A 26161-nucleotide genomic window follows, 5' to 3' on the forward strand; every position below is an offset into this window, starting at 1 on the left:
AACGGTACATCTCTCCATCCATGAAAGCAAGATGAAAGCAAGATGAAGGGCAGACTCCAGCTAGACCGAAGACCTTGAAGAAGGTGCAGAAGGAGCAGGACCAGTGAGGGGTGTGACCTGGGGAGGGGGCATGCCTAGGGAGAGTCCCAAGGGCCTTAGTTGCCCACCAGGTCTGAAGTTCCCCACTCCTGGTTTACCAGAGTGGTTTCTGCATAGGCTCTGATGAATGTATGGAGGTTGCTGGTAGGTAGGCCTGTCTCCATGATCCCACTGCCCATGTGGACGGAGCTATGGATTTCTGTTTGTAGGCCAGAACTCTTTGTACAAGCACCATTAGAATTCCTTCCCTGCCTCTCTCCCAGGCTGTTTCATGCTCATGCAGTGGCCTTAATTCATGTGCAGAAACATGGCGCATTGCCCCGATGAATCATTTAAAATGCATCTATATTTGTTGCTAAACTGTACTTTACTGGTTCCTGCACCCTACCTCCTTTCCTAGACTCTTTCCTTTATTTTGTTTCTTCTTTAAAACTGTCCGTACGTTTGGAAGCTGAACTTTACAATATGAGGATGATTGCAAAATCGTGATTAACCAGTCCTTGCTTTGAGTCAGTTTCCCCCTATTTCACAAAAGGCTTCCAAGAATAGTCTGCAGAAAACTCTCTTTGCAAATTGTAGGGCAGATTTTTAGAGGGCAGTTTTAAAAGAATAAAGTCCTAAGGGTTTTATCTATATTTATGTTTCTTGTTCAAGCAAACTCTTATGTAAATGGTACAATTTGCCAACAACAAGCAGAGGAGCATTCTTAAAGAAGAGATTGCCTCTACATTTTGGGAGGTTTAGCATCAATTATTACCCCATACAATCATCTAATGTATAGTTGGGAACAACAAATACATTAGTCTGAAGCATCAGCTGCCGTTTATAGATATTTAAGGCTTAAAAATACATAGCCCCTTTTGTTTTGATGTGAAAATTGCCTTAAATTGAAAAACACTGCCCTTAGTGATGGCTTGAAAAAATGGAGATAGCTTTTATGTACTTTTATTTTTTTATAGCCATTAATGTTGCAGTAAATCTTCTATTATTGTATACAGTTGAGATTATTCTTCATTCTTTTGCCTTTGGACAGGAAAGAAATTACTGGATTCCATCAGTGTTATTGGCAATCCCCATATTCTGACATCTGTTCCTTTCTAAACATTTTACCAACCTTGATGAAATGCAGTTTAGTGTTCAAAGCTGACTTGAAGGAAAAATTGGATGATAAAAAAATAACATTGATTAAACACCAGAAGTCATTTACCAATGACTATCAATATTTTGATGGCTGGAATAGTCTATTCCAGAAAACCTAGACATTCTACAGAAATTTTAATCATATTTAATCTTCAAATTTAGCTGAAGAATTGACTTCTTCTTTTCTTTTTCAAAGCACAGAGACAGAAGATGGATTCTGGTCAATTTTAATTAAACATCTTTGACTTTTGCACATCAGGAATATTTTGGACATGTTTTGGATATGTTGTGAATTGTATGACAGCAGGATTGGTTTGATCTAGGCTTTCAGTCCTGTTGCCTGTTTAAAGCAGGGGAAATTTTATACACTTGGATTTTAGGATTTCCCCCAGCACTTATTTTTTAAAGCATGTCCCAAGTAAGTTAGAAATGCAATCTGATGGAAACCACATCCTGAAACCTGAAACCTGAAAGCCCTGCCCTGTAGTCTTAGGGATGTTTAAGCAGGCTGTACTTCTTCACTAGAGAAGGAAAGGCACTCTGTGCATCCTCAGAAACTCAGTTCTCTTCACACATCCCAGATCTGTGGTTTTGCAGATGAAAGCAGATGGATCCTAGCAACTCAAGTTTAGCCTTGGACCACTCCACCCTTCTTCTGGCATGTCACCAGTTGTTGTAATGGAAAATGGTGTGTTACGAGTGGAGGATTCAACATTAAATGTTAAAAAGTTCCTTTTCTTTCATGTCTATGGCAGCTGACTTTATGTGTCTGCCCTGGCAATCTTTCCTCATATGTGTGCTACTCATCTCTGCTGTTACTTAGGTTCTTGAGCAAGCCAGCCATAAACCCTTACTTTCCAAGGCAGGATTAGCAGCTCGTGTTCAGTCTCAACAATATATTTCCTTTTTACCCTATGCTTGTGCACTGTATATGAATAGTGCAAAATTGGTTACTGCAAGTATATAAGTATGACAGCAACCATATGACTACCTCCAGGTTTCTAGTGGCTGTCCCCTGCCCCCCAACTGTGCAAAAGGAATATAAGTAGAAAAAAAAGAATGTTCAAGGTACTATGAGGAATATTCAGTTATGTTGTGGGAGGTCCCCCAACTCTCTGGAGTAGATTTGGAGATGATGCAGGGCATGCACAGAGAGAGGAGGGTGGAAAGGTCTGTTCCTCAAACTTGGGGAAAACATTTCATCCACCCTATGAATGGGTGAGTGGGGTCACCCACCTGTCAATCATCTGACATCATGATGATGGAGGTGGGCAGCTTTGCCTAGCTGTCCAGGCCAAATTGAACCCCCTAATGGGCCAAGATTGACCATGGACCAGAGGTTTCCAATTCCTGAACAAGTGCAGCAGATTCAAGTGTAAATGCTTTATCTAAGATTCAAGTGTCCTTCATGTTCTGAGTGGAGCTTTTTGCCAGTAAGCAGAATCTCTACTATTATTTTCAGGTCATAATTTCAGGCTGCAGGGGACATGAATAAACAGGCTAGGCAAGAGTAGGGCACTCTTGCAACAGAGAATGTTGTGAGGAAATGACAGTGGGAAGTAACTTGAGGACTGGTACAGCTTGTGTAGCATGCAGGCAATCCACCGAGAATGAGTGTCACAAAGAATTACTGGAGTAGGGACTTCTGGGTTAGCGCCTCCGGCAATGGCGGATTCCCTCTGATCGGGAGGAATCCGCTTCGTGGAAATTAGGGTCTGGACCGCCACGGCGAGGCGGAGACCCATCAAAAACCACAGGCGGTAGAAGCCTGTGGATGTGGGATTCGGCAGGCACCTTTTGCGCCTCCCCTACTCGCGGGGAAACCCGGTTTCGGGGATCCGGAGTGACATGGGGTGAGCGGTGCGGTGCTTCGAATCAACTGCTCTTTTCACGGAGTGAAGCCGCATTGCTGTTGCCGGAGAGCGCTGACTTTTTCCTGTGGACAATTGGACTTTAAACAACTACCCGTGAGTAGAACGGAAAATTGGACTATGAAACATCTTAATTTGGCACCGAAGCGGGAAGGTTCTAAACAGGAAGTCCGCCTTCCGCTTTTGTAAATAGTTTGAAGCAAAGATATTACAAGCTAAAGTCTGGAAAGTCTTTTGTAAAGGACTAAATCTCCATCGGCTAAAACTACTAAACCCCCCTTGGAAGCAGGAGAAGAGGGGGGAAATCTTAGATTGTTCAAGCCTGCAGGAGAGAGAGTAAAGAAAGATAAATTTCCACTGCCTTGAACCTGGGAACGGGTTGCTATGAAGACAGACGTTTTGGGAAAGTTCATTGACTGTGAATAAAACGTTTGTTGATAGATAGTTTAAAAAGAGAAACATATTGATTCCAATGTTTCCTTTTGCATTTAAAAGGAACAAAATATTTGAAAAACGAAAGTAATTTTGTTGCTGGATCTGCTTTTAAAAGGACGGATACAAATAGAAATTGTTTCCCCTAGAGGGAGCTTTTGAAACTGTTGTTGGAGTCGATCTGGGGAATTCTCCAGCTGTAGAGATTAAAGATCGTGAGAACCAGACATTGGCCTTGAACAAGAATGTGCCCAGAAGAAGCCTTAGTGATTGCTTTTTGCAAGACAAGCGCTTTATTGGAACAGCTACATGAGAAGATGGATTTAATAATTTTGGACAAACAGTGAATACCTATATAGAAACCACTCAGGAACCGACCCAGGAATCTGCTTTGACAGGGCAAGTTGTGCAGAAGACAAAGGAGGAGGTTGCTGTTGAACCTCAAGTAATACAAGTGGAGAAAGCCGCTGCCTTGCAGGAACATAAGCTGTTGTTTTTGATGACCGAACCTGGAGAAAGTCAGATTTGGAGAGATGGAGTCTCGTTTGGATTGGAGATGGGAAATTGGATAGATCCTCCTATGCAGGGCTGTTCTGGCTTCTGGGATCTGGTTCTGCGCCAGGGGGAGTCTGGAGTTGTCGGGGTCTTTAACTTTGGAGGGACTTTGAAACATGCCTTGAAATACCTTTTGGATTTTAGTGCTGACTATGGAGAAGGGGCTGACCTGTCGAGAAGGGATAAAGACATTGTTAGGTTGGAGTCTCCCCGAGATCTACTCCTCAGCGATAAAGGAAGGAAATTAAGAACAAGATCAGCAGAAGACAAAGTAAAGTGCAGGTATAAATATGAAGAAGATCTGCAGAAGGGACATGGAAAAGAGTTAAGAGCCTCGGATAGAAGATCACCAGGTTGATGGACTAAATGGAATGGATAGAAAGGACTGACAGAACCCGAGACCAGGAAGAAGAGACGGTGGACGAAGATTGGAAGAAAGTTTAAAAATTCATTTAGAGAAATATTGTAAAATTAATGAGTGTTAGAAAAAATGTTGGAATGAAACTATTTGGCTTTAGTAGAAATGCTATAAGGAGTTATGTACAAATAAGTTTTAAGTTTTAGGGCTTTTTATGGTAAGATAAGGTTAAAATAAATTAAGACAATTTAATGACAGAACATAGTGAAAGATGGAAAGGATTTGCTGAGATAATTAATAACTAGAATACAAAAAAGGGAGGTGGGAAGAGGTCGATGAAACAAGATAACGAAAGGTAAAGATTTGGGAATATTGGATTTGTTTTTAATTTTTTGTTTGCTTTTGTTTTTGGTTTTGATGCATTGTGTGTTTTGTTCTCTTTCTTTTTATTGACTTGTATTGTTTAATTTCTCTTTTCTTTCTTTTCTTTTTCTTTTTTCTCTCTGTAATTTTAAATTCTCAATAAATATCATTTTTTTAAAAAAAGAATTACTGGAGTAACATCAAGCCTATATTCTGAGACCCTTCATTGAGTGCCATTTTGCTTTTGTAGCCAAAATTGTAAGAGTCATGCACAAGAGGCGAGTCACCAACAGACTTGGGAGTGGAATGCGGACTGATAGTTGAAAGGAAAAGCCAAAAACTGGCTTAAGGAGGGGGGATGGAACAGTGTAGCTGGAAAAGAAGGATGCAGGAAGAGATCCAAATAGAGTAGCTGGTACTATCTCATAGTCTCGCTAGGACATCTCCTGGTTTATGCTATTTTTAGATGTCCCCAGGAACATAAGTGAGAACCACCCACTGAAGTCAATGGACAAATCAACAGTTCATATCCCAACCACCCAACCCAGCCATCCATTAAGGGTGGGCTGGAATCTGCTTTGCATGCAGAAGGTCCCAGGTTCAATCTCCAATGGCTTCTTCAGGTAGCGCTGGGAGAGGATCCCTGCCTGAACCTTGGAGAGTTGATGCCAGTCACTGTAGACAATATCAAACTGGATATTGACTCAGTATAAGGTAGCATCCTTCCTAGTGTGGAATGCTATCCTGATCAGAAGCACTTCACACAATTCACGCGTTTTGTTTCATGGGCCCACTTGAATCCCCTTAATACTTGTTTGTGTATCTAGGGCTCCTCCAGATATCCCTTCTATTGTTAATTTGTGCTGATTCAACTACGGTATCATGGTTGAAGATTGTTTTTATGTTGCTCTTGGGGTGGTTACACGCAATCCCACTTCCATTGCTGTTTGTGCCCTTTAACATTTGGGGTAGTCGCACTGTTTCATTTCTAATCAGTGCACATCCAGTAACTTCCTACTGAAATCCCAATTCTTATTATTTTTTAATCACAAATGTTCTAGTTTATTTTTGACCCCACTTTTGTTCCTCTGTAACCTCTCTGAACACCAATAGTGTGGAGGGTTGGGGGCACCATCAAGGAACAGACTAAAGCAGAATAAATTAATCACCAATGTACTATGCCTGAAGAATGCAACTGTAAATGAAACACCAGTCTGGATGGGCCCCAGTCTTTGTATTTGTTCTGGTTCCCCACACATCACTTGTGTATTGTGCAAAGAAATCCCAGAAACTTGATCTGCAGTGGAAGCCTCCTGAATTAATTGGGAGTTTTCTAAATTTACCACTTGCCACATGCTTGAGAATGAGAACTATCTTTCCCGTGCAACATCTGGGGTGTTGATGAAGCTAATATGCTCCAGAAGTTATAAGCTGGCTGCATCATACAGCATTAGTTTTGAGCTACTGAATTAAATTGGCTTCTTTCGTTGATGAGGGCATTTTCCATCTAATTAGAGAAATTTGGTTAATATTTGATTGTTTGTAGGGCATTTCCTTCTTGAAGAATAGAAAACCTTTCAGTGCAACCCCCAAATGTATTTTTTAACCCAGGCTTGAAAAAATGTGTTTTTTTAATGGTGAGAACGATTAATTGGTCCAACACACATGTTTTGCATCTGAGGGTTCACACGCCTCCTTGTGATGCAAGCTCCAAAGCACACCATATGTGTATTTGGGTGTGAAAACACATGCCATGCCACTCTGCTTTTTTGCCAATGTGTTTTCCATAGTTTCATATTTGTCCTGCTCAATCACACCATTGAAACTTTTGGTTTTGTACACAGTGATAGGTTCAAGTGTGACCCCCCCACCTACTCTACATTGTAGTGCTCCTGTTTATAGCCCATATTTCCTTTAAAATTCAACTGGTAAGAAACATGTCTTAGATTTGCAGCAGATTCTTGTTCAAAAGAAAATCCCACAGTGACCAAAAGTATTTAATTGAGCATAGAATGGCAGATTGTTGTTTTGTAAATGCTTATTTTAATGTATGTATGTATATCTTTTTTTGCTTAAAATATTGTAAGTCGTTTTGAGTTGCCATGGCAAAAAAGGAACTAATAAATTTAATAAATAATAGTAATGAGTTAGGTTTAGATTTCAGCATAGGATGTAAAATAGTCGGGGGGGGGGGGCTATCGGCACTCCAAACTTGTATCGTTTTTAGACAACTGCCTGGAATTGCAAGCCTTCCAAGCTCACGGGAAAGTTGTCCAAGGTTGTTAAGGGCAAGCCAAATTCCCATGTCCCACTTATACTCCTCCCTTGCAGCCTGTATCAACACCGTAGTGTTGCTCTTTGGGTGCTCTGCATTCCTCACCAAACCACAAATTATACATGACACTCAGTTGCATGTAGTTTGTCTCCGACATTGTGTTTTATTGCAAAATGCAGCCATGAAAGGCTCTAGAGTGGAATGGGGAGATGGGAAGGAGGATTTTAGTAGCTTTTCCACTAAGAACATTCCCCCAACTGCTTTTCTCTCCTGCGGATGGGGAAAAGAGAGTTTGGGGGCTATTTTGTTCTTTTTTTTAGTAGAAAATCCATCAGAGGGGAAGGGCCAGTGGACAATGGTAGAGCTCTGAATGCAGAAGGTCCCATTTCAATCCCTGGCATCTCTAAGTAGGGCTGGGATTCCTTCCTGTCTGAAACACCAGGGAGCTGCTGCCAGCCAGTGTGGTCAGTACTGAGCCACGTAGATGGGACCAAGTGTCTGATTCTCTATATGGCAAATTCCTATGTTCCTAAAAATATATTCTTCCTAGTTTCCCACCTCAAATGTCATCCCTCACAATTGTACTCGCTAACAAAATAAAACATTGGAGAAAATTTGCACACAGTTTGGGTCACAGATGTGTTTTCATTCCAACCTGTTCCCAAGGTGGGGAGGATGTCGGCTGTGGGTGTTTTAAAACATGGCACTAAGAAGTCTATTTCAACCTTTCTTGCATCTATGGTGTTCCATACGAATGCTGTTAATACAGGAGAGAATTTGGAAGGAAAGTCAAATTTGTCTCACAGAGAAGGAAAGCGGTCCATATTCTCCATAATCCTGGAGAGAAAAATCAACTTTAGATTAATAGGGCAAATCATCCTTCCCACAACGTATTCTGTGCTGGAGCAGAAAAGAAAAATGGCTTTGTAGATTAAATTAAGCACTCAAAATGGTTAAGTTAAATTTTACTTTTGCAAAGCAAGAGCAAAGTAATGCTTCTGACGTTTAAGGTTTTGGTGGATCTTGGCTCTTGGAACTACAAAGTTGATTTAAAGCAACAACAACAACAAAACCTCAGATTGTAAACTTCATGGTGCAAACCAGGTCTCCGGGAGGAAGGGTGGATGCAAATTGAATCATTATTAATAGCATCAATTATTATTAATAAAAACAACAAGAGCAGCATGTGGAATAGTGGTCTGATAGTTCTTTTACAACAACAGAAACAAGTTCAACAGAAACAAAACCAGCAGAGAACATTTCAGTTGTGATGTTGCATACAATAAACACACAACGGGCAATCTACAGTGTTTTTAGTTTGTTTTAAATCAAGTCAGGAGACATGAGGGCTCAGAGGGTCAGATCCTACATCCTTAGTAGATGTAAACTCAGGCTTTGTGGCATCACATTAAAAATGGGGTGTGTGTGTGTGTTGAGGTGTTCACGTCATTTGATATAACTTTAAATCTCACGTTCGCTACACTGCATCTGATAGTGATGGTCTTGGTGGATAGGGTCCTCAGAAAGCTGATATCTGAGGGTGGGGTCATAGAAGTTGTGTCCTTAGGGGGAACTGTGCCCATTTGAAGCTTTCAAATATATATTCTGAAGGGACTGTTGGACTACATTTGTGTTAAATATGTCATTTGGGCCCTAACATTCATCAGTGATCTTCTCTGGACCATGAAGAAGCCTGTGGGCCAGCTCAATTGATGAGTGAATTGATTGCCCCCTTTGTAGGCTACCAGCAACTAATTGTATAATAACTTTTTGCTTAGTGCTGTTATGATTAGTTGATCAGCATTTCATATGGGAATTGGGTTGTGCCCCATGGCAATGTTTTCCATTTTTCACTTATGATTTTTTTCCCTCCCCCCCCACATAAGTCTTCAATTTTGAACCTTGAATTGAATACACATGGAAACTGACTTTGCATGGAAAAGATCAGTGACAAAAATTGCATGACGTTTCCATACCATAATTATTCCCTGAATCAGTCTTGGGAGTCTTTGGGAGTTCTGGAAAAACCTGCAATAAAGCTGTTTGTGTTTATACCTAGAGTATTTACGGCTTAATTCCATCTCCCTCTCTTTTTTATGTACAGACAAATTGTTTCCAAAAGAGGGGACTTTGCGTAACTTTTTACATTACTGCCTTTGTCTTTGTAGCCAGGGCAGGCTCTTGAAACTCAAACCTTTTAAAAGCAACAGGATTAAGCTGAAAACTAGGTTTTGTTTCGTTTTGTTTTAAAGACCATGTTCAAAGCATTCAACATTTGCAGTGGTTCTATTCTATTGACAGTACTTAACATTCCCATTTTTTTCTCTTGAAGTAGGGCACTCCCCTTAAGTGATTTAATGCATTGTGTACTATAGATAGTGTTTAACGCACAGAAACTGGTAACCCTCTTGCAAAGAGCTGAAGCTAAATAGTAATTCACATATTCAGTGGAGTAAACTCAAATTCCCATCATCCCCTAGAGATTATGGGAGTTGTAGTTCAATAGCATCTGGGGGCCTAAAGCTAAAGAGCACTGCTGAAACATCTTACTCAATGCAAGGGGATAGTTAGTACAGTGGTACCTCGGGTTACATACGCTTCAGGTTACAGACTCTGCTAACCCAGAAATAGTGCTTCAGGTTAAGAACTTGGCTTCAGGATAAGAACAGAAATCGTGCTCCAGCGGCGCAGCGGGAGCGGGAGGCCCCATTAGCTAAAGTGGTGCTTCAGGTTAAGAACGGACCTCTGGAACGAATTAAGTACTTAACTCGAGGTACCACTGTACTTCACAACAATGATGCAAAGGGAAGAGGAACTATAGTACCTTGATCTACTGAACTGAGTCCATCTACTTAACTTTCTGAAAGGACTGTGCAAACTTTACAGTACTGAAGTACTCTGCTGTTGAAGGCAATGTTGAAATAAACTATTAGCATTCTACTCAAACAGAAAGGTGCAAGAGTGTTTGAGTAATATAAGTCCATGTCAGAGCTTGTTCCACCATATCTGATCACATTTTTATTTCTAAGCATCAGACTTGTGGGGTCTCCACACAGACACTTCACATCGCTTTACAAATCACTCGGACTCATGCCATTCAAAAACCTTGTGCTCGTATTTCTGCGTCAGTTAAAATTCCTTGTGTTGCGGTTCCTCAAGAAACGAGAGGCTTTCCCTATAATTCAAACAGTCCTATTTATGCTTGCGCTTGGGGAGAATTGCTACTGAATCTAACCTATGCCCTCCAACAGTGTTCCAAGACTGTACCACCAGCAAATCCGAGCTTAATAAATTAATAAAGACAGGCAGTTAGAGTAGAAGCAGAGCTGACCTCCTCCACAGCATGGGCACCCCAGATGTTTCCGATAACTAAGTGTGCCGCGCTGTGAGAACACATGTGTGCAATATATAGAATTAAAACAATGGGAACCAAAATGGAAAGGGGGGGGGGACTCAGTGCTTTCCAACCCACCCACGAGAAGACAGGCTTTTTATTTATTTTTTAAGAGCAGCTGAACATGATTGTGTTTCATGTACATAAAATAATAATAATTTAATTAAGGTACAAATTAATAAGTGGTAAAATATGCCATCATATCATCAGGTACTGGAACCCCAAGTGCTCACAATTTGTGTCTTTCTGGGCCAGTTACAACTGTGCTTCCATTTTGCCCAGTCCCCACAATTCCAAGAAGCCAGACCACATGCCAACTCAGTACAAGCGTATAATGTGGAAGTTGGTCTTTTGGAAGCTCAAATTGGATTGCCGCCAACTCCTTTGGCTGGACTGTTCCATGTCAATTTCTTCAGTAAGACTGGTGTCTAATCCAGAATATTCTGATTGCAGCCTATATGTTAAGGGGGGTGAGGGGCTACCTTGGCTATTCCTTGACTGAGGATTGTGTGGATGCAGGGAATGTGTACATGTTTCATTAAAAAGCAGCCAATGCTGTTTAAACAAAAGGAGGCTTATTTCTTGATATAAACAGCAGCTGGGGGTGGGAAATTCTGTTGGGACCATGGCAGAAGAGAGAGGGTTGAATTCTCTGTTTTGACCCCTTGTATTGTTCATGCAGCTCAGGCTTATCTGTGACAATCCTTTACTGGATTCTCTCAGTTTCTCATTTTCCCCCACTTTTAAGTTCTGTTCTCCACATTTCCACATCATTTTCTATTTCTCTTTTTTAAAGGTTCTCATGGAAATTTATCTGCATTCCAATGTAAATTTCTCCCAATATACACATTTTTGTATGTAATTTTGCCAAATAGACCCATTTTTGCAGAGCAGTTTGCCATAATATAATGCATTTCTGCATATTGTTTTTAATCATTAAATGCATTTTTATGCACACTTTAGCCTTGTATATGCATCTTGGTACATGCTGCTTGACTGACGAATTCCCTTGCAAAATTCAGAGAAGTGCACATTTTGAAGGGTGGCTGTCTTCTGGTTCTTGAATGGTTGGAAAGTGCAGATTAGGTAGGTTTGCCTTTAAAAGTGAATTGGATTGAATTTCTCTCCCATCTGTATCTGTTACATAACAAAACATGTGTGTGCTAATTGCTTTCACACAACATTGTTTGACCCATTGACTTAAGACAAACAAGAAGATGATGTATGGCTGGAATTCTTTGTTTATCTAGACAGAGGTTGTTATCACAGAGTACCAACCTTGGGATAACAAAATTGAAACAATTGAATTTTGACTGTGCAGAGACAAGTGTTTAATTTTTAATTTTTATCTTCAGTCTACTAGGGATGTCAGTTCCCAGTTGAGGATTGCTATTGGTGAAGCAACATTTTATTGCAGTCTGGGGTTACAGCTTGTATGTAGGGGTTTTATGAAGCCAGTGACTATGGGATAACTTTTCAAAGCCAATGTGCACCCCCCCCCCCGAGAACCCCCAAGCAATACTGTACTTTAAATTCTTTAAATCTAAACTTTCAAAGGAGAGGAAACTGGTTGCATTGTGCAGTAACAGAACAGTCCTGTTCATCCTTACTAGGCTACCTGCGTGTAATTCTGAAGATCAGAGGAGAGTCCTTACTGAGCAAGGATAGAAACAATCGGCTTATATCGAGTATTTTTACTTCATAGGAATGCGGTTCTGCTTGCTGAAAATCTATCCTTTGCATGGAGTCAGGCATAATCCTATGCCTACTTTGCCCTTGCAGTAAAAATATGCTTAATAGCAATTTCAGAAGAAGAGAGGGGGGGAAAGAATCTATTTAAAGCTGGTTGAACAGAATATCTACTCATAGATGGAAACTGTAAGTGAATAATGTTAATGGAGCTCTGTTTTTGTAAAATGCAAGGGACAACTAATAGAATCTAGCTACTTTAAAAGTAGATGATTGAATTACATTTAAGAGACTACCTAATTTATGACCTTTAAAAATAGTTTTTGGAGCTGTCTGCTTGAGGAGGATTGTAAAGCCTATGGTCCCATCATCCAAAATTTTTTTAGTAGTCTCTTCTCATAGTCTGCATTCCACCCAGTGCACCCTTTGTGTTATTACTTTATATTGATGTAACGTTAGCATTGCTCATGCTAAAGCCAGTGTTATTCTAGAGGCATACTCTTCTTTTTAATGTAAGAAACCAAGGGGTGAAGCAGGGGAGTTAAGAGAATGGAGGTAGTTGCCTATTCTTGAAACAAATATTCTAACATATTAGATAGCCAGATACAATATGTTATCTGGCTATCTAATATGGCATCTACCAAGTGAAATATGTGGGATCCCCAGTGCTAATCTTAGAAGTTCTGTGCATAAGGACAAGAAGTTCCAATTACAGCCCTTAATGTCATTTTAATGCTATTTTTTAAAATGTAATTATAACTCCAATTGCGTTTGAGATTTGAAGCTGACAATAGTGATACAGAAAGGAACACTGCAAAAAATAGCTTCGCTCAAACTTTATTAGCGATTAAAGAAAGAGGAGTACCCAGCCAGATTTATGCCTAATTATTTGCAACCGAAATAGGAAGCCTTTGTTTTCTGGGTGTACAGCTTGCAGAACTTTGTTTGTCTCTGTCCTGCGGCCATTTAGCTGGTGTCATTTCAAAAAGTGAGGGGTTTTTTGTTCATCACTTTGAGCTTACAGTTTTCCTAGGCTTTTTCATTTGTAGTAACTACATTTTGTTCTCAACCCAATGACTTTGGACATATGTGACATGATAGATAGATTTTGGTTATTGGAATAAGGAGATTAGGTTCTTCAAAGTTTGCTATCCTTGGGGTTTGTCTCCTATTGCATGTCTCTGAGTTTCGATGACTTGGAGGAGGAATTCCCCACTCTGGCCGGTTTAGGGTGCAGTGGCTATCATGGGCTAATACAAGAGCTTGTTTTTGATTCCAACCAAGTGTGTCCTTAAATAGCTAAACCATTATGAACTTGCTCAGGGATTCCCAAAGTGCGGTCTGTGAATGAGTTTCATGCAGGTAGTCTGCAGCCAGGACCTTTCAAATATTCATAGAGGCCCAGGCCACTTCCAGGTCTTGAGGCCCTTACCCATAATAAAAGCTTAAAAATGGTGAGACATAAGTAACTGAAAGCTGCTCCCTTGCTTGCCCCAAGCTCAGAGCAAGAAATAAAAATGATAGGCATGTGTTCTAGTCTGAAAACTAAATGCCCAGATCAAATGAGATAACTTTGCATGGTAGAAAGGGCTCAGATCCTCAAACATTTAGGTTGCAATTGGGACCCCACTTTGCTGGGAATTAGCCACAGTGAATTCAATAGAACTTCCCTCAAAGAGGACATGGTTAGGCTTACACCATAAATTGCTGTGCAAATGGCATTTTTAAAGCATGGCTTGTGGAGACAGGGCTATTTAAAAAGGAGAATTAAAGGAAAATTCTACTACCTAGTGGTATGGGATTATGATTTCCATGCATAGCACACACTGCTGTAACACACCTGTACACTTTCCTTGTGGGCATATACATGCTGTCTTGCTTAAAGCCACATTCCATGACATTTAGAAGCCTACGCAGACTGGGAGAACATCCCCAGAACTAGGACTTTGGCAGCACTAATGCAGAGGAGTGTTATAGTCAAGCTTCACACCAGAGGCGTCTTGAAAGAGGCCAACAAAGCTTTGTGAGAGATATTTTTAAAAAAAGAAAAGAGAAGAAGCCACAGAATCACAAACCCAGCACAATGAGCCTCAGCTCACATCCTTCTTAGTACACAAACAAGCCACTTTGTTATTGATTGATTTCTTGTATTTATATCCTACTGGTGGTTTATATGGTTTCCCCCTCCTCACTTAATCCCCACAATGACCCTGTGGGGTAGTTTAGTTTGAGAGACAGTGGCCAATTTCCAAGGTCACCCATGGCCAAGTAGGGATTTGAACCCTGGCCTTTTCTAGGTCCTAGTCTTCTTTTGCACTATTAATTAAGGCGCAGAAGCTTCATTCTCCATATTATGATGCAGAGGAATCAGCTATTTAGAGTAGTGCTGAAATACTTGTAAATGTTGCTTTTCTTCATTTGGTGACATATCTCCAAGCAGATCACAGGGATGTCATTCCACAGTCGTTTGCAGATTTTCTCCAGTGAATACTTCTTGATTTTGTTGAAATGTTACAATTCATTGTGTTATGATTGGCTGTGTGAATGGCGTGGAGCTGTGTTCCGATTGGATGTGTTGCGTCGCTAACCAATGATTGTGCAAAGAGCAAGTTGAATGACAACGTGAGTATACAATTCAAATTTTCTGCTGTGTCGGTCAGTTAGTCATCCAATTAGGAGTACAAACAATAGCACATAGCTCTTAGAAGTAACCAACACAGCACAAATTCTCAATTGTATATTCATATTCACACACACACACACACACACACACACACACACACACACACACACATCTTGATCCGTTCTGTCAAGTGTTGCTGCTTCTGTTGTTTTGTTCCTTGACTGGATGGCTCATATAATTAACTAAGATTGTGAACTACAGATTGCAATGCAACACACAGTTTGAAATTTGCTCTCAGCAAATCTTCAAGAATGTGACCTTAAAATCTATTATGAAAAAGAAAACCTCGTGTACTACACAAATTAGTAAAAGGTACTTTGGAAGTTCATGAAATAGGTTCTGGATTGGCCACAAACAATATTTTGGGGGGCAACATTGAAATAATGTACACTGACTTTAGTAGAGGTAATGTGGCAAAACTTCTCATAGTGTGTTTGATTCTGCATTTTCCGCATTAGCAGTGACGGGTGTGGGTGTGAATAATATTTAATCAATTGCAAATGTAAAGCAGGGCCATTTTTGCCTTTTAAATAATTCTAGGATGGCATCCCAGTATATCAGTAGTGGATAATATTTCTAACCCAGGCCCCATCTACACTATACTTATTTAAAGCAGTACCATGCCACTTTAAACAGTAATCTCAAATAATCCCAGGAGCCATAATCTGTTAAGGCTGTTGTGAGTTGTTAGGAAAGTTCCCTTCTTCTCTCACAGAGGTACAATTCCTGGAGTTCTCTAACAGCTGTCAGCAACCTTAACCAACTACACTTCCCAGGATTCTTTGAGGGAAGCGGTGCCTGTTTAAAGTGGCACAATACTGCTTTAAATGTATTTTGCGGAGGGGGTCCTAATGCTTCCTATTCAGCTGTTTTGACTGGATTGTGCAGGTTGCAGATGTTTTCACAAAATGGTGGGGGAAAGCTACAACTAGTAGATGTTTGGGACTGCAGATAGTTGTAGGGTGGGACTGTCATAGCCCACCCCCACCCCCCGGCCTTATGTTGTACAGACCTGATGGTGATGGACCAAAACAAAGATCTGAGGCAAATGTTTCTTTTGTTGTGCTCAGTGTTCATTGTCATAAAAAGCCCTAGTTTCATTTGAAAGTATGGAAAGTCATATGATCAGAAAACAGTTACCATCACAGTGGAACTGTTATCAAGTTCTTAAGTGAGCAACAGGTGCCGCCTCTCTTTATATGGCTTATTCTACTTCATTATTTTCCTGTTTTCACAGATGGGAAAACTGAGGCAGAGTGATTAAGCAACCTGCTTTAAATTCTTGTCTGAACCAGGATTTTCATAGATCACATCTTTCCTCCTGATCATGTGTACAGACTACTAAGACCACAACTTTCTATATGTCCCAGGTAAGACAATATTGCACTGTGTTTCACTAGTGTAGTCTGATGTGTTCTTAGCCTATGAGGTCGATGGGGGCCCGCATTAATTCTGAGTTTGGAAAAGTGTAAATAGAAATAAATATTTCCATAAGTACAATGATTCCTCTGCTTGGTTAAAAGAGAACAAAACAAGCTTTCTTATGCAGATGCTGCCTTTTAAAAGGCTGCATACAGGAAAAAATGTGATCCATGAAAGTGGTATCCTTCCTCTTCCTCTTGGAAGACAAAAAAATAATTTTGTGGCCAGACAGGTCTTATGACATAAGAAGATTCTACCACGTAAACTCTTCTTTTGGTACACAATGGATGCACATTTTGTGGTACATGAAATCTGGAGGAAACCCTGTGAAAACCACTCCATTATTATGAGCTTGATATTGAAACAAACTAGTCCCCACTTCCAAGTAAGTTGCAGTGAGGAGCATCTGGAAATGAAATGGCACACATTAAGTAAGATGTAGGGTGGGTGTGGGAGAGAATGAGAGTGTTTGATACATGAATTGCTTACATTGGAGACAGTGGAAGTCCTGGTTTTAATGAAAAGTCATCATGGTACAGTTTTGAAGGCATAAGCAAGCACATGGATATACTTGCTAGATTGATGAGCTCTATATGTTTACAGTGATGTACCTGTATATTTTAATCAGTCAGTCTATTGAATACATGGAGGGGGAGCAGACTTCTGCACACAATTCTGTATCCCTCTTTCCAAATCCAGTGTAACATATGAAAAGGGTTTTAGAGATTACATAGAATGTGTTCATATCCCATAGGGAAGTATAAACAATGCCTTTCCATGCACAAATGAAATGGTACCTGCTCCCACCTCCTTGCTCCTCGCAGCACCTTTCAGCTCATGCTAAACCTAACCATGGTTCCTGGCTTAGTGATAGGTTCATGCCAGAGACCATAGTGTATTTTGCCCCATAAAACCAGTGTCAGTGAATCAAGAACAAACCTTGGCTATAGTTTGTGGTTTGTTGGGAGCAAAGCAAACCACAAACCCAGATCAGATGTCATGTTAAGCTGGGGATCATGTTTGTTTTCCTCTCGGCATGAGCCATCAGGATCCAGGAAGAGTGGGGAGAATTGAAATGGATGCTATGGATGCTCACTCCTGCATGGTTAGCCATTGTTTATGTCCAGACATGGCCATTATCTTATGGGGTAGGGAGAATGCTTCTTTTCCATAATTCACTCTGACCTTCTTCAAAGTTAGTGAAGAGGCCCTAAGTTAATGTGGCTACTTTGGAACTGAGAAGTACGGCTCAAGTATCCTCATGTCTCCACTGCCAGGAGACCCGGAGGCAAACCAACAGGCTTTAAAGGGCCATGAGGAACCCCATTGGTCCTTTGCATCACCTGACTCCTGATGGTGTTGTAGCTTTTTGACCACCTGCAGTAGGGCAACAGAGGAACTGCTCAGCAATGCTCTCTTCTGACAGATGGCAGCGGTGCAGAAAGTCAGGTGTCTGGGTCCAGCTTCTAGAGTCCCAGGTTTGAAATCAGAGCTCCTTATAGCCCTACAGTTGCAACATACTTGCTTGGCAAACCAGTCCTAAATGTTTGCACTGGCATAGTAGCCTGCCATGCTGAGTAATGTCGCTGAAACAGTGTCATGGTCTGTGATTCTGCACAGGCACAGCAGCCAGCCCCTTCCAACCTATGGATTTATTCCCTAGCACAGCAAGCCTTAGGATCGGGCCATTAGATAATCAATTTCTCTGCCTGAAACTATTTAAGCATCACATTTGCTTCTAACAACTCCCTGTAGAAAAGTTTAATCCGCTATGTGGATTCCCTTAGTCTTTGGGATCAGTGGAAAACTCCTCAGGATTTCTATATTAATATTCCCTTCGACTCAAATAAGGGATTTCAAAGTGAGCCTGGGAGTTGTTACTACCCTCCCCTCCCCACCCCATCTTCAGTTTACTGTCTATTTTTAACCCTGTACATACAGCAAAAAGTAGTTTTGGTTTGGTTATGGCAACACAGGTATACTGCCACAAAGGAGTTGACCACAATTACTTAAATCACACCTTTGTGCAAAGGCTTATCCTTTCAACAGACAACCTGAAACTATTAACATGTAATATATGCTGTGTTGTACCCTTAATTCCTTCTGAGATGTATCAGGGTGACACAAGAGAAAAGGGGAAAAAATACTCAAGCATTAAAGTCCCCCTCTTTGTTTTCTTTCTCTCTGTGACCCCAGCAATCTCTTTAGCAAGCCATGGTTCAGTAAACTGGCACACAGCAGCAGTTCTGCAGTGGAAAAATCATAAGCCAGATGGAAGCTTAACATTTTTGTTTAGTTTTTAAGAGCAGTTTTTATAACATCGCTTAACATCATTCTGATGCATCATACTGTTTACACTTAAGAGTTTGTAGCTAAGATGTTTACACTACAGAGAATGTTTTAAGATATTTTATAGTTATGATATTTAGATAATTGGCAAGAAAAAAGATAGTTTGTTGAGATTACAGTGATGTTGGTAACCGTGAAGTAACTTATGAGACTCAATAAATATGTCCAGTTTGGTGGAAAGTACAAACTAAGTTAAAACAAAACAACACAAGAGAGAATGTCTTTTTAGTGAAATCATTTCCTTTTCTTAATCAAAAGATGACAACCACAGCTTTAGAACTCCCATCTGTAACACACCACTCCACATATCTGTGAATCTACTGTGGGTATACATACAAAATGATACAATTAAATCAGTTGTTAAAATGTTTTTTAAAAATTAAAAAAATCTTATGTGAATTGTGTGCAACAGTGGACAAAGTTCATGCTCTGTGGAATACCTAGTGATCAAAAGTCAGCCCTGTTTAACTTCTGCTTAAGGTCTTCATTTTCATATGAATGCAGCTCTGATGTTTTAATGAAGAATGTGTTTCTTCTAAGCATCTGGTCTTTGGAACAGTTTTTTTTCCAAAAGACGTATTAATCAAAAACAATAACTTCTTTTAACTTTTGCAAAGTGCTCTAAAAGAATGAAATAATCTGTGTGTGGGCTTCAAATGTTGGGAATGCAAACATTTCACAATAAACATGTGTAAATGAAAGTACTTGGCCAGATATGCTGAAAGATAGTACATGTTGGGTTAATTAATGCATACTCTATTAAAATAAACCTTGCTTTCAAGATCTGACCAATAAAAATCATTAGTATATTTGGATCAGATGTGCTGATGGATTATTTTTACGTATATGTTAAACTTTTGCAGAAAGGATTGTCCTTGAAAAACCTAAAACCAGATTTGAAATTAAAGTCAAAACCTTCTATTATTTCTCTGTCCTCTTTGTGTTTTCAATATAGCAATATGATGAATTATTCCAGTTTTATCTGCTCTACCTGCAATTGATTTACTATTGATAGCCTTAAATTTATCATTTTAAATGTGCAAATCACAGTTATGCAGCCGGTGAGTTGTATAGTTTCAAAGACATTGTTCTCCTCCAGAATGTAGTATCTGATTCTAACTATAATCAAATTACTCTACCGCTTTATTTTTAATCAAAAAAGTGTTTATCTTTCCTGATCTTGAATTGGAACCATTTTAGCGGTAATCTAATGTTTTTTAAAAAAGGAAAAAATGTAGCATGCTGGTTGTGAAATCGTCCATGTAACCAAGCATTTATTTTATTTTCACACATTTTTCTTGCTGCCATCTAATTCATCGAGTTTTAACTGATCTGTGTAAAAATGGGGAGCTTGGTTTGCGCAACTTGCTGTGCCTGCACCATCACCCAGAACGAGCTGAAAATCACAAAGTGTTCAAACAAAGGCATCAGAATCTAAGGCCAGTGTAATTTGTCCCAACAGCAATGACAAGGCGTATTGCTTTCAAGAGCAGTTTACTCAGATGAGTAAAACTGCAGGCAGCTGGAGTACAGATTTGATTTGTACTTGACCTGTCCTTTAAAAACAAGCTCCCTCTTACATTCTTAAAGTGGCAGCAAAAAGAAGCTTATTTGACGCAAGGAAGAGAACATGACCTGGTGGGTTGGTTTTGGGAGGGACGTGAGAAATAGACTTCAGGGGTTGGGAGGACAAAGAGTGAATAAATAAGATAATTATCATAGCCCTGGTCACACAGATTCTCAATTGGTAATCCCAACTACTCAAGCAGTCCAAGAAGAGTTTCTGTCATAAAGGCACCTAGTCTCTTTTAAAACATCCTGCTTTGTAGCACCTGTTAGAAGCTGTATAAGCTCATTTTGGATAGCTTTTCCTAGGAAGTGAGCCATTGTTTCTTGATCTGCGCAAATGTTCATTCATTATATGGTCGAAAAGGGCTAGATATTTTACAAACTGAAAAACGAATCCATTGCTAGCATTGTACAACTTTTGAGTTGTAACACAGAATGCCAAGTTTTGCATGCCAAGAACTCTGAGCAAAGCAATCAAGCATTCCAAGATTTGTCACTAATATTGTTCTTCTTGCCTAATTTTCTGCTGGTTAATACCATCAATTGTTTTTCTTTTAGATAAGCACAATTCAAGTTTCTTCCCAAAACTGATAGTTTTCTAAATGGTCAGTATTCCTCTCAGCATTGCTCCAATGTTCTTCCACTCCTTTGAACCTGTTTCTTGTAGTGTTGATGCAGCTTTTAGTTGTTGTTGAACAACTTGCAGCAGAAAAACAAAACAAAAAAACCCCAACCCACAGATTTTGACCTTGAATATATCAACCATTGATGACACATTTCTTCACCTCTCCACTTATGGAACCAACCGGGACCCTGCAATCATCATCTGAAGCGCTTCCTCATTTGCCTCCTCCACAAGAGGTCCAGAAGGTGGCAATATGAGAATGGGTCTTTTCTGTGTTGGTTTGCTGGGCACCTTCATTACATATCTTTAGGCACCAGGTGAAAACCATTTTTCTGTAACTAGGTCAGTTGATTTACATTCTATGGCCTTTTAAATGCATTTTGGGGGGACTATTTGTTTGTTTTTGTTTTATTACGTGTTTTATGTTCTCATTTTTATATTTTTATGTTGTGAACTACCCTGTGATCTTTGGATGAAGAGTAGTATGCAAATTTAATAAGTAATAATAATAATATACAGGAGAAAGTATTTTTTTTTTTTTAGTCTTTGGGAAAATCATGTGAGACAACTTGCTGTGGTCCATGTTGTATTATAAAGGTAAAACGACCCCTGACTGTTAAGTCCAGTCGCGGGCGACTCTGGGGTTGCGGCGCTCATCTCGCTTTACTGGCTGAGTGAGCTGGCGTTTGTCCGTAGACAGCTTGCGGGTCATCTGGCGAACCAGAGCAGCGCACGGAAACACAGTTGTACTATAAGATGTCACAATTTGTCACTGCAATAGTTAGGCCAGCTAGCAGAGTAATTCAAGTCAGGCACAGTACCATCCTTGTTTGCAGACTGCAGTAATCTCACTTTTCTTGGCATCCTCTTTTTCATCTGTGTGTTTTTCAGAAACATCTTGGTTTTGTGAAACTTTTGTCTTAGCTTTTATATCATATATAGTAGGAGCGTCGCATTCAGCTTCTTCAGTGCTAGCTTCAACAACAGTATAGTCATATTCATTCTCTTCTGTTGCTTTCTGTGTTGAAAGGTATTTCAGGAAGAACCCTTCTTGCTTCGCTTGCTCCTTTGCTTTTTTTTTGTATTGGAGTATTGAACTCCAGATGGTCATTTTTTTTATCAGCCACAGCTCACCACTAAAATGAATACATTTTCAACATAAGATTAAGATGTGGCTATAAGATTTAAAATAAAGTGCATTTTCACTTTTTATGTATATTACATAACCTCCAATCTCACTCCAGTCTCACTCTTACATAAAAAACCCCAATTCTAATATATGAATTACTTCAAAAATGATATTTTTTTTCAAAATATAAAATACAAGCGAAATATTATCAGAAATGTATAAGATACAATGAAAAATAATCTGTATAAAACTGTGTCCCTCCAAGGTCAGTACTGCGTCCCTCTGAGATTTGCATGCTAGGCAGCTTCATAATAGTCCCTATAGACCAGTATCATTGAGCCTTACTGGCTGTGACTCTTTCAGCTCTCATGCTTAGCCCCTTTGCTTCAGATATTATGTCTGGAGATACCAAGGGTGGAAACCAGTCTGCCTTTTGTCTGCACAACAATTAGCTCTTTTCTCTTTTCTCCCATAGTCATAGGATATGAAGAACTTAATAAAATAAAATCAGATCCTGTCCTTTGTCCTAAATATTTAAATATGCAATTATTGTGTTCACTGGCAAATCCCTCATAAACATCCTCAGATAAAAGATTAAGTCTTACATAAAATGATTTGCAAAAGAATGGACAGTGGGAACACTTCATGCCATGGGGTTATAGGATATAGACTATGTACTGCCAGTGCTTATGTAAAACTGGTATTTCTGTGCAGATGTGGTTTTTTAAAAAAATAATACTGGTGGTGTTGTTGATGATGATTAAGCAGAATAAAGAACGAGAGGTTGGACACTTTACATATTAATTTTTCTTGCCACAACAAGCCTTGAGCTCACTTTGGTCACCAGCTTTATTATGTGTTTAAAGGTGAACTATAGGCTATTTGTAGGAGAAAGAAATTTAAAGAACTCATAAATCTAGGGAGTTAACTCAACATATTTAAATTCAGAGATGAGCAATTATTTAATCTATCTCCTCTACCTGAGCTGTTATCACTGGTCCATAGTATTCTGATCCGTACCCCCAATTACCTTCTGTGAAAACAGTGACCTGAAAATGTCCCAAGACAAATGCTCATCTGTGGCTGAAGCAACTGTAATTCCTTGTAGACAGGGATAATAAACTGGAGCCAACTGCTTTTGAAACAATCTTGGGTATTCCTGGTCATGCAAACAAGCCATTTTGTTTCAGGACTATTCAGATGGTAATGGGAATCAAGAAGCTAATATAGTTGAAAAAGGAATTTGGCTAAGCATAAAGATCCATGATTATAGAGTAGCTGAATTTTTTGTTGTCATTTATGTTGTTGGTTTTTAAAAAAAATGAACAGTAGGATATTCTGGTGTGAGAGAATAAGATTGAGGACAATGGCACCTTTGTGTCTCAGAAAGTGAACAATGAATTGCCTTTCTTTAGACAATGAGACATTTCAAACTTATATGAACAATTCTTTTGCCCTCCCTAAATAAAAAAAGATGGCAAAAAGAACTTTCCCCTTAGCTTATGATCAAATTTTAACCATCATATTGGAAGCTTATTTGAAAACCAATAACAAACACGCTTCTTCCATTTTGTTTGTGTGTACTGCTTGTTTTAATAAAAAAATGTGGTGATGTAAACACCATCACTACAGATTTTTGGTTTTCCTGTAATGAGTATCTTATGCTGCTGGATTTCGGGGATTTATTAGTAGCTTTATATTTAAAACCACAGAGGCCACAATCCACAGCCCATTTTTTCTAGAACAGAACCTTTGATTTCAGTGGACTCCTCCAAAGTAAGTGGGATGCTGTTTTCAGCTACAGTGCGAAGAGGGGAAAATGGAAAGGAGAGCAGGACCAATAAGAAAATATGTAAATAATGGGTGGGAAGCCACATATTTTATTAAATACTTCTAATGAAAATCCCTCCAGATTCAGCATGGTGTGGGAATAATGAACTAAGCAAGCATTAGTAGTCAAAATATCCCTAAATTTAGAATCCTGAGGGAGCCTAAAAAACAGCCTCTCGTGAAAAGTACAGCATGGCATTATGGAGATCAGTATCATGTAGGCATAGACTAAATCCTACCCAGTTTTAACTAGCAACCTAGATAGCACAGTTTGTCTGTTTTACTTATATCTTTCTCTCCTTTGAAAAAGCTCAGGGTGACTTAGAGAGGCTCCCAGCGGACCAAGCACACCCCAGTTTCACACTTGCCATAGGGTTATGTCCCCTGCTCCCTCAGTTTCCCTGGATCTTGCTAGCCAAGTAATATGGAAAGCACCAGAGTAAAATGAAGAGTCCGGGACTGCTATATTTTCGTTTATTCATTTTTATTTATTGACTCACCTTGTCTTAAAAGTCTTGAGATAGACTTTCCAATGTGTGCCCCCCCGCCGCCGCCGAAGGCATACAATCAAAAGTAATTTCGTTGTCCCCGAGAGGGGGCAATGACAATAAAGATATTATTATTATTATTATTATTATTATTATTATTATTATTATTATTATTATTATTATTATTTTATTAAAAGCTTCTACATTTTACATTTTTGGACGGCGTTCTCAATATACACTCTCAGATTTACCTAAGAGCCCCTACCATCATGTTATACAATGGCGTGCCATTTTAGAAAAAAGCAAAGTGAGTTCTTTTAGCCAAGTTTGAAGATGACAAAACTGTTATATGGCATGTACAAAGAGCAGTATGACCCTCTCCAAGGTAGGCAGTTGACCAGTTATCTGGTCTTGGGAACCACCCACCCACCGATCTTCTCTTACCAGGATTCAGACTCTAATACCACCAATGAGTCCAGGCACCGGTCCAGGGTTTGTCCAGCTACTCTTGATTCAGATGTCACAGAAAAACAGAGTTGGATAATATTGGTGTACTAATGATGCCTCACCCCTGACACTCCTAATGGCTTCATATATATGTTGAATATCATTTGGGACAGGATGGCACTCTGCAGCACAAATTACAGGTGGCTGAGAAATAATCACCCAATGCTGTCCTCTGAACCCGCCCCTGGAGCTAGGACTGGAACCACTGTAAAGCAGTGCCCCCCATACCCATCTCACAGAGCTAGTTGAGTAGCATAGTATGGTCAATGTCATCCAAAGCTGCTTCTAGATCCAGTGCGAACAACAGGGTTGTCCTTCTCTCAATAAAGGTCATCCATCCATAGCTAGGACTAAACCTTGATTGGAATGGGTCAGGATAGCAAGAGTGATGGTCCAAAATATCTGGAGGATTGGGAAGGTTGGTGTTGAGAGAGAAATGGCTGCTTACTCTTTTGGTTTCCATCTTCAGTGTCGTTCCCTGCCCCCCCCCAACACCATTTTAAAAATGCCAGAGGTAGGAAAGGGACCTGGTTTTGAAATGTCAAATTTGGCAAGTGATTAAAGCCATAAAAGTAACTAATGATCCTCCTGTGGGAACTAAACAACAGTAAGAATGGGTAAGATATTTAGGTCTGAAAAGTGTCCACTGTATGTGAGCAATAAGTATCGGTTGTTTTTCCTTTAAAGCACTGCATTCGTTTTTGGTTGCCTGACTCCCACTGATTTGAACAGCAGTTGTGTAGCTAAGATTCCTCCCCTCTAATACATGCCTACGAAATGCTATTGATGAAAAAGTCTTTTTAAGAGCTAAAAGTCAGAGCATGTAGAGCTAATTCTCAGCCTCTTTTACCTAAACCATTCTGCTTTATTATTATTGTGGTCGGTAAGTACCTTCATGGATGCAAAAAATTCTGATAGCAGATGGCTCTTTAATGCAACTCAATGGATAGAAGGCAAAGCTGGATACATTTGGTCTAGAAATAACTCACAGTTTAAAAGCATTTTTTAAAAGTAAACAACACTGAGATAATGCCTATGGCTATGTTTCTCAATAGGCCAATGGGTCAGAGGGAGTGAAAACCAAAAGGTTACATTTAGGTTACTCCACCCTCCTGATAATTTAATTGGATAACACTGGTCCATGGGATGCATATAGCAATGGGCTGAGCGTTACAAAGTTTTTTGGTTACATTGTTCTGACTCTCTTGCTCTAATTCTTTTCTCCTAACTTTTGAGTCATTTTTGGAAGCTATGAAGCTCACTGGGCCACCCTGTGCAAGGCAGTTCCCAGGGCAACAGGGAAGATGGAGCCCATTCTTCTTCCCCCAAATGATGGTCAGAAAGGCCTGATCTCTAAATATATTAATAATTACCAAGTGTCTC

General features: G+C 39.7%; 1 protein-coding gene across 4 annotated transcripts in view; it reads left to right on the forward strand.

The window, feature by feature from the left end:
- Positions 1–26161, forward strand: part of ZNF536 (zinc finger protein 536) — a 556339-nt gene that overhangs the window by 212035 nt on the left and 318143 nt on the right. Inside the window, exon 1 of one of the 4 annotated variants that reach the window (XM_081201108.1) lies at positions 16099–16229. The exons of the other annotated variants lie outside the window; for them this stretch is intronic. The gene's annotated coding sequence lies outside the window, so the exon portion shown is untranslated. Of the gene's footprint in view, positions 1–16098; positions 16230–26161 lie in introns of those variants that run through there. 4 annotated transcript variants of the gene reach the window in all.

This window comes from Podarcis bocagei, assembly GCF_964188305.1.
Source record: "Podarcis bocagei genome assembly, chromosome: 7".
Classification (NCBI taxonomy): Eukaryota; Metazoa; Chordata; class Lepidosauria; order Squamata; family Lacertidae; genus Podarcis; species Podarcis bocagei.